Source organism: Sarcophilus harrisii, chromosome 5 (assembly GCF_902635505.1).
Source record: "Sarcophilus harrisii chromosome 5, mSarHar1.11, whole genome shotgun sequence".
In the NCBI taxonomy this organism is placed as follows: Eukaryota; Metazoa; Chordata; class Mammalia; order Dasyuromorphia; family Dasyuridae; genus Sarcophilus; species Sarcophilus harrisii.
In genome coordinates this window covers 245,057,875-245,067,045 of record NC_045430.1, presented here as the reverse complement: position 1 = coordinate 245,067,045, position 9,171 = coordinate 245,057,875, and the positions used below count along the sequence as shown (strand labels likewise).

General features: G+C 37.0%; 1 long non-coding RNA gene across 1 annotated transcript; it reads left to right on the top strand.

Moving 5' to 3' along the window:
• Positions 1-2,703: 2,703 nt before the first annotated feature.
• Positions 2,704-5,610, top strand: LOC105750751. Its single transcript, XR_001121217.2, has 2 exons — positions 2,704-2,874; positions 5,401-5,610. It is a non-coding gene; the product is annotated as an uncharacterized LOC105750751 (long non-coding RNA).
• Positions 5,611-9,171: the final 3,561 nt, after the last annotated feature.

The following is a 9,171-nucleotide window of genomic DNA, read 5'->3' as shown; positions in this document are numbered from 1 at the left end:
CCTCCTGGGGGTGTTTTTTCCCCTTCTCTCCCATTCTTGCACATAGCCAACCAAAGACAGAGTGTGTCTTGCCTCAGATCCTGAGGCGAGTGACAGACGTGCAGAAGAGGAAGTCTTTGTACTTTCTCTCCCAGAACACAACCAACTTCCCTCAAGGCCAAGGGCAGACCCTTTGTGAACCCAGCATGACTGTATACTTTCTGTAGATTATAAATGCCTGTGGGAAATCGTTTGTACTGAGAAATCCCCTTTCCCCATAGAGACTCCATAGAGACTCCTTTTTTTTTTTTTTTTTAAATGCTTCTCCATTCAACGACTTACAAATGAACATATTTCAGGGGAGGTTGGGGCACGGTAATTGCTCTCTGACTAATTGATTCTTCTTTGTCCCTTGATTTTTGTGACTATATCAACTGGAATGGGGATGAAACCTATCTCCACCACAGGCAAATAAAGATTTTAGTTTTGTTTTTAAATGACTTGATTTTCAATTATTATTTAGATAGCACAGTAAAGTTCTGGTGTTAAGATCTGAATTCATATGTGAATTACATATGTGACCCTCATCAAGTCACTTAAGCTGTTTGCCTAAATTACTTTAACTGCAAAATGGAAATAGTAATAGCACATAGAGTGCTCAAAGAGTGTTTGTAAGGACTGAAGCAGATAATATTAGTAAAGAACTTCAGGCAAACAGCTTAATGTTTATTTACTTTCCTCTTTTGCTCTTCCTAATAATAATAATAATAATAATACTGGCAAATAGATCATTTTTAGAACAGTGCATTCTTTCTGTTATTTCCCCCAAAGAGCTAAATTTTGTTGTTGTTGTCTCAACTTTCTGTATCTAATCTGTCTGCTCCTGACCCTCTTTGGACAGGACTATCCTGTGTTTGTTTTAACTCATCGTCTATTTTCAGTTTTTGCATTTTCAGTTGATATCATTTTTTAAAAATTAGTTGTCTTTTGTTTTGACATTTCAATTTATCCCTGTACCCTTCCTCCTCCCCTTTTCCAAAGAGATTTACATGCCTTTTTTTAAATTAAAATTTTCTCTTTTTCAACCAAAATTATCCTCTCCCTCACATGTTCTGGGACTTCCCTTTTCATCCAGCTTGGTCCTGCTGGAAAATTCTTTGTCACACCTTTTTTTTTCCTATCAAATTTTTTCAGCTCTAAATGTTCTCTTTCTAGTAGGAGTTCTAGACTTGGAATCAGAAAATCTAAATTCCAGCCTTGCTGCTGCCAATTACTTATGTAATATTAGCAAAGTTAAAATATGAGCTGAGCTACGTGACTCCAAATTCAATGTTCTTTCAACACTGTGATGTAATGGTGGGAGAAAAAACTGAATTAATGACTAGTATTAATGAAAAACTAATTTTCCTCTAGGATTGAGTTTTGATAATAATAGTTTATATAGACTTTAAGGTTAGCAAAGCACACTTTATTGACATTGATCTCATTTGATCTATACAATAAACCTATATGATAAATGCTATCATCATCACCATTTTATAGATGAGGAAGAAACTAAGGCAGGGTTAATTGACATGCTCAGGGTCACACAACAGGTAAATGTTTGAGGTAAGATATGAACATAGGAAGACTATGTGGACTGAATGTGGATCACAATCTTTTTGCTGTTGTTTAATTTTTTTTTGTCTTTCTCATTTTTTCTTTTTAACCTGATTTTTCTTGTGCAGCGTGATAATTGTGGAAATTTGTATAGAATTGCACATTTAATATGTATTAGATTACTTGATTCTAGGGGAGGAGGGGAAGAGAGAAAATTTTGGAACATAAGGTTTTGCAAGGGTAAATGTTGAAAACTATCTTTTCAGTATTTTGAAAATAAAAAACTACTATTTAAAAAAATATATATATGAACATAGGGCTTCCTGATTCTAGGTTCAGCTTGTTATCCACTTTGCCACTTAACTGATAAAGACAATTATGAGGAAGATTTTTATTCTATTGAAAGTCTCAAGTCTTTGGCATTTGAGGTAAATTTCATTAATAATCATTCAACTTGTATAAGACTTTTTTTTTTTTAAGTACATAGATTACCTCAAGGGGTCCTTCCAATAACTTTGTCAGAGAGGCAGGGCCAACACTGTTATTCCCATTATATAATATGAGGACTATGACATACCTGAAATCCAGCAGGCTCCAGCTTAAGAGAGGCAGTTATTAAATATTCAGCATGAGCATTTTACACCTGGGTAAACAATCGGGGCTTGGTTTTTTATTTTGATGACTGTCTAGAGTTAAGAAAGAAGTGGAGAAAATGAAATTAATGCAGATTAAACTCTGAAGTATGTCTTATGTGGAGGCAGCTAGGTGCAGTGGACAGAGTAAAAGGCCTGGAGTCAGGAAGATTCATCTTTCTGAGCTCAAATCTTGCCTCAAACACTTACAAACTATGTGACTCTGGGTAAGTCACTTAACTCTGTTTCTTTTGGTTTCCTCATATATCAAAAGGCAATATTAATAGTTCCTCCTTCTCAGGGTGGTTGTGAAGATTACATGAGATAATTATCAAAGTGCTTTAAACAGTGACTGACAGCTAGTCAATGCTATATAAATATTAGGTATTATTCTAATGAGCCAGGGCTTTTTTTTTTTTTTTTACCAGTAATTAAATTATTTTTTAAGGCAGATTTCTTTGCTAAGATGAACGACTATGGATATGGTTTATGAATGACATATGGATATGAATACTCACTATCTGACTGGGTAGGTCTATTGGTTGGTTTTGTTCAATTGATTTCTTTTTCTCTTTTATCCTTTGTTACCCTAAAGGAATGGCTTACCTGGTAGAGAGGAGGAAGGGATACACTCAGAAATGAGTATGTGGTAAAAACAAAAGAGGTTAGTAAAATTTATTTATTATTTCCCCAACTCCCAATCTCACATATATTTTCATTGCTCCTAATGTCCACTCAAATTAAACAGAGGAAAGAAGGGAAGATTCTTACCTTATATAAATCTAATATTATGAATTTAGTCTTTTCATTTGACTAAATAAGATGGCAAATTTTTCTAGGTATTCTCTGTTACACAATAAATTAAGATTACTAACGTATTCCATACTCGGAGACTTAAGCAGCAATTAATGACTTTAGCTGAAGAAATAAATTATGGATCCTGGGATTCATCAGAAAAGAATCCACAGCCAGCCAGCCAGCCAGCAGAGGGAGTGTACATTAAATGAAAAATCCAATTTCCTAAACTGCTGGGTGCACTGGACGAAATGGGGACTAATGCTTTGTGTGGGCAAGGATGGCACGAATAATATGGGACAAATCTAGACCACTTTGCCAAAAAAGAATATTCCACTGGAATTCTATGAAGTCTTCTCTCCAAAAGATTCAAAGGACCACAGTGTCCATCATGTAGTTCAGTCTCACAACATCCTTCCAGGATAGCAGGGAAGGAGATTTCATTTCCGCATCTTACAACTGACAAAACTGAGAACATTAGAAAAGTGAAATGATGTCCTTGTTATCCCACCAAGTCAAATTTTCTGACTTCTATTTCCCAATCCAGTGCCATTTCCATGAGATTAGAGCTTACTGTGAGAAAAGTAAGATAGGAAGTTCCCAAATGGGCAAACACGGACTGGGGTCAATTTTTAACCTAACTTTCTTTCAATGAACTTATTTTTAATACACAAAAATCCTCCTCTATGGGACATACAAGTATCTATTTTGTGATAATTCAAGTCACAGAGGCCTCCCAAGAACAGTAACTCTCAAAGGACAGAGTTATTGAATCTTATGTATGTATTCTGTCATGTCAATCATGTTGGACTCTTTGTGACCCTATTTGAGGTTTCTTGGCAAAGATACTGGAGTGCTTGGCTATTTGCTTCTCCAACTCATTTGATAGACAAGGAAACTGAGGCAAACAAGCCTATGACTTATATGTCTGAATCCAGATTTGAAGTCACAAAGTTGAGTTTCCCTCACTCAGTCCAGTGCTCTAGCTACTGAGCCACAAGTTGTCCCCTTATGCATATAGGCAACACAAAATGGTTTATCTTGGTTCTATCTGGGACCATAGGACATCTAATATATAAAAATCTGACAAAAACATTACAGGTATTTTTTGCTCTACAACATGGTAAAGTATAAATATCAGATTTTGTTGGGGTTTTTCTTCTTTAAAATATAAGATCGTTCTCTCTGGGGGAGCAGGTTTCTCAGGGAGGTTTTCTGGAAGCAGCCTTAGTTTCAGTTAAAAGTATTAATCACTCCAAAATGCAGCCAGCTAATAAAATGCAAATGTTTATTTTCTCCTTCCAATATAGCCCGGTTAGCTCATAGGCCTATCTCTCTGCTTGGTTCCGAGAGCTCTTGCAGCTTTGTCCTTTGCCTCTGCTTTTTTCAGCCTCCAGCCAGCACCAAGGTGGAAGATGCAATGAATCTCTCTTGCCTCGGAGAGAGGGCTTGTGCGCTTCCTCCCAGAGTGCTCCTCTCCGACCCCAGTCAATGTTCCAAAGTAAGACTCTCAAGTGGTTCACTGAAGCTCTATTTATGTAGCTTCTCCAAGAGTCCTGGATTGTGGGTTATCTCCCAGTGTGCTTTCTGGCCCTAAGAGCTTCAAGGGAGGTGTGAATTCAGATACCTCATACTAAACCCTGAAATCTCCCAAATGTGTGAACTCCAATGAGTACTTAAATACTTCTTACTTATAAGAGCTCTCTAAAGATGTGAACACAAGCATTATTGTCTATCAGTTGTACTTTGTACCTTGTTTCAAGTTCTGGCCCATAACATCTCCTTGAAGGATCAGATTAATCATACTGAACCATGCTAAATTAGATAATTATTGTCTCTATCAATTCTAATGACTTAACAGTTTGTAAAGATTCCAACAGGAATTGGAACCAGAAGGATTGGATTTAAATCCTGCCTCTATCATTTATTACCTATGTGACTTTGAATAAATTGCTTTATTTCTTGGGGCCTCAGTTTTCCCATTTGTAAAATAGAGATGTTAGCTTAGATGATCCCTCTTCTTTCTTCCAGTTCTAAAAAACTTTTTTATTTTGAATTAATGATTTAATAATATGTAAAGAAAGAGTTAAGAAGTCCACCAAACCTTCTAGATAGACCTTTTACTTTCCATTCCCAAAGAATTTATGGCTTATGTGGCTGCCAACTCTATTGTTGACTTTTGGCAATTTCTTATCTAAATCCTCTTGGACTTTAGATATCAAATGTAGGGTTTAAATGTTTTGATTTCCCCAATGATCCAATTAGTAGCTCTCTTGAATTAGTCTACTGCTACTAAAATCATCAACCAAGACTTTAAAAGAAGGGAACAATCCTTTGAAATAGCCACAACTTTTACATGCCATTAAGCTTTCAACCTTCCATTTGCTTCCCACAGAGCTCCAAGTCCAACTGACGAATAAAAATGGAGGAAAAGACACATGAGAACAATGGAATGCCTTTAGAACATTTTTAGGCTATGATGTACATTGAATTCCAACAACAGAGCCTTGTGGGAGGTTTGGCCCATCTTCATAGAGCACGCCACAACTTCTGCCTATTACAACATATATGTAATTTCTCCAGAATTGACAATAAAAAATAATAACAATAACCCAGGGAGTTGTTTTCATGGTACCTTTGATGCCCAATTCCACTTTTTTTTTTTTACTAGTTCCTGCTTTTGAATAAAGATTGAAAATGACTTTTAGAAAATTCAAGACCTCCTTACAGTGGCTGGGTTCAAAACTATGATTCTTATTGTAAGTGGTATTGATGATCAATCCACTTTTATATGGAGAAAATTCTAGATCAATAAAGAGGCATTGATTTTTTTTTAAAACAACAATCCCATATAATTTTAAAGATAAAAAAAAATGATGTTCAGATAAGTAAAAAATTTTAAAGCAAAATTTTCCTTAAGATACAAACTTAATAAATGAAGTATGGTAGGTGGTATTCATATTTAATGGTTCTCTTCTTTCCTCCTTATTCAAAAGAATATGAATTTCCATTCCCTTCTAATTCCTGTTCTTTAAAACTATTCTGGTTACCCATCTCTCTTTGTTCAGGTCTATGGTCCCATAATTCACCCTGAATGTCAGCTAGCCAGCCTTCATATTGGTCAGAAGGAATATTGGGCAGTAATATGAGTTGTTGTTCAGTCACTTCAATCATATCTGACCCTCCATGATCCTATTTGAGGTTTTCTTGGCAAAAATACTGGGCTGATTTGTCATTTCCTTATCCAGGTCCTTTTACAGATGAGGAAACTGAAATAAATAGGATTAAGTGACTATCTCAGGGTCCCACAGCTAGTCAGTATCTGAGATCAGATTTGAACTCAGGAAAATGACTCTTCCTGATTCCAGACCTGATGCTTTATGCATTATGGCACTCCCAGCTGCTTTCACAGGACTAGGTAAAATGGATTAATAAAAATCCATCCCAACTATTTTGTAGTATAGTAGGCATGGAGCAGGGCGGGAGTATTACTCTTAGAAATTTAATTCAAATTCCAGCTCCGGTATTACCTCATGGCATGATCTAACTTCTCTAGGGCTTAATTTTTCTCTCTCCAAAACAGAAATGATACTTGTACCTACAGACCTTCACAGGCTGGTTGTGAGTGCGAACAGAGAGACACTGAGAAACATAGACACAGAGAGAAACAGAAACACAGAGAGACAAAGACAGAGATAAAGAGACAGAGTTTTCTGCTTCCCTTTGACTTTTTGAAAGAAAATATGTTCTTTGTTCTCAATTTCCTCATTCATGGACTTGGGTTTTTACCATAGAAGTCAAACAATGAGTTAAGCAATTCTTTGATGACTTGGAGTATCCAGAAAAACTTTGACAGCCTCCTTCTCCAGGCTAAATTTAGTCAGTAACTCAGCTTTCCACTGGGTTGGTAACCTTAGGGGGTCTTTCCATTGAGTTGTTGGAGTTGGAGGACAGAGTGATGTAATGGCAAAAAGTCTTGGACTTCAATGCAGGTTAATCTGGGTTAGATTTTGCCTTTGACACTGATTAGTTGTATAATTATGGGAAGACACACACACACACACACACACACACACACACACACAAAACCTCTCTAAGCCTAAATTTCCCTATCTGTAAAATGAGATTATTAATACTTATAACACCTATCTCATAGACTTAAGTAAGATACTTCTGTGTATATAAAGCACTTTATAAACTCTAAAGTGCTGCATAGAAAATGTCCCTTGTGGTGGGAGCAAGCTTCCAAGCTCTCTGTCATTCTTTAGTAGAAAAGGTCACAGAGCTATCTTTTGGTTGAGCCTGCATCCACCCAAGTTCTGCCCTTCCCTTTGTTACATGACTTCATTTATTGGAGAATTGGAGATTTTTCCAGTGTGAAGACTCCCTTCACTCATGCAGATGATGACCTCTGGAAGATTTGGTACATTACTTTTAAGAGCTGGTAGTGGCCAAAAAAAAAAAAAAAGAATCATTCTGTAACCAGCCTGGTGATAGGTAATCCTGTCTTTATTAAGACAAATCTCTAATAGTAAATGTGCAGTCTATCTCTGGGAAGTTACCTGAAACCTTTTTAGCTTTTTCAGATCTACCAGGACCTAGGCTTTGCTAGCACAGCCTTTGAGAAGTCAGGAATCCCTTTATGGTACAATGAGGCTTTGGAGTAGTACTTTACTGGAGGAAAATAAAATGATGGAGAGAAAGAAGAAATGAGGGGAAGAAATGGTGAAAGAAGAAAGGAAACAAGCAAGGAAGGAGGAAGGAAGAAAGAAGGAAGGAAGCAAGGAAAGGAGGGAAGGAAGATGGGAGGAAAGGAGGATGGGAGGGAAGGAGAGGGGATGAAGGGAGGAGGGACAAAGGGGGGTATGAAGGGAGGAAGGAAGGAAGAGATGGAGGGAGGGAGGAAGGAAGGAAGGGAAGAAAGAAGGAAGGGAGGAAGGGAGGAAAGAAGGAAAGGAGGGAAGGAAGAAAGATGGAAGGGAGGGAGGGAGAGAGGAAGAAAGGGAGAGAGGGAGGAAGGAAAGAAAAAAGAAAGGAAGAAAGGAAGAAAAGAAGTGAAGGAGGAAGGGAGGGAGGAAGGGAGAAGAAAAGAAAGGAGGGAGGGAGGAAAAAAGGAAATAATTTTTTAAGGAACTTTCCTCATAATCACCCTGCAAGGTTTATGATGCCCTCTTCTCTCCTTTTCCTCATTTAACAACCTTCTGACATTATATCTCACTACCTCTTTTTTACTCTAGTTTCTGTTGGATAGTAGATCCTACTTCATGGGATCCTAGGCAAGTGACTTTTTAAAAATTAAATTTTATTTTATTTTCATGAAGAGCTACCTTCCCTCCTTCCCATCACCCTCTACCCCTTTTAAGAATGCAAGAAAAATTTCTCCCTCTTGGTCTAATTTTTCTTGCACAACATGACAAATATGAAAATATGTTTTAAAAGATTGTACATGTTTAACCTATATCAAACTGCTTGCTGTCTTGTGGTGGAGAAAAATAAGAGAGGAAGGGAGAAAAATTTAGAATATAAAATCTTACAAAAATGAATGTTGAAAACTATCTTTACTTGAATTTGTAAAAATAAAATGCTATTGAGGAATAAAAAAGAATACAAGAAAAACAAAATCCCTTGCTGTTAAGGACCATGCCTAGGTGAAGGGGCAGGTCAATTCTCCGAGAGCCCCCACAGCTGTGGATCATTAACATCTGAAAGAGTTGCAAAGCAGCCTTTGCTGACACAGATGTTGCTTGTGGACTGGGAATGAAATAAATTGGAGGCAGAGGGAAGAGGAGGGAGGTCAGACTACACAACTGTCTCTCAGTGGAGAAGTCAGAAAACAGCAACTGCCTATCAGTCTCCTTGTATCATCATCTCACATGAAGAGATCTATTTTACAGGTCTGAGTTAGACCTCCAGCAGCCACCGGCAGGTGACTCCTGTGTATTACAACACCTTGCTACAAGCATACATAGTCAAGTAAAAAAAAGTCCTTTGGCCATGTCAAAAAAAAAAAAAAAAAAAAAAAAAAAAAAAGTCTCCATCTGCACTCTATCTAGAGGTGAGTATCTAGGGTCCCCTGAAATTGGGGTTGGATATTGTGTTGGTCAGAGTTCCCAAGTCTTTCAAATTTGTTTGTCTATTATTGTTGTAATTCAATAAATTAACTTTT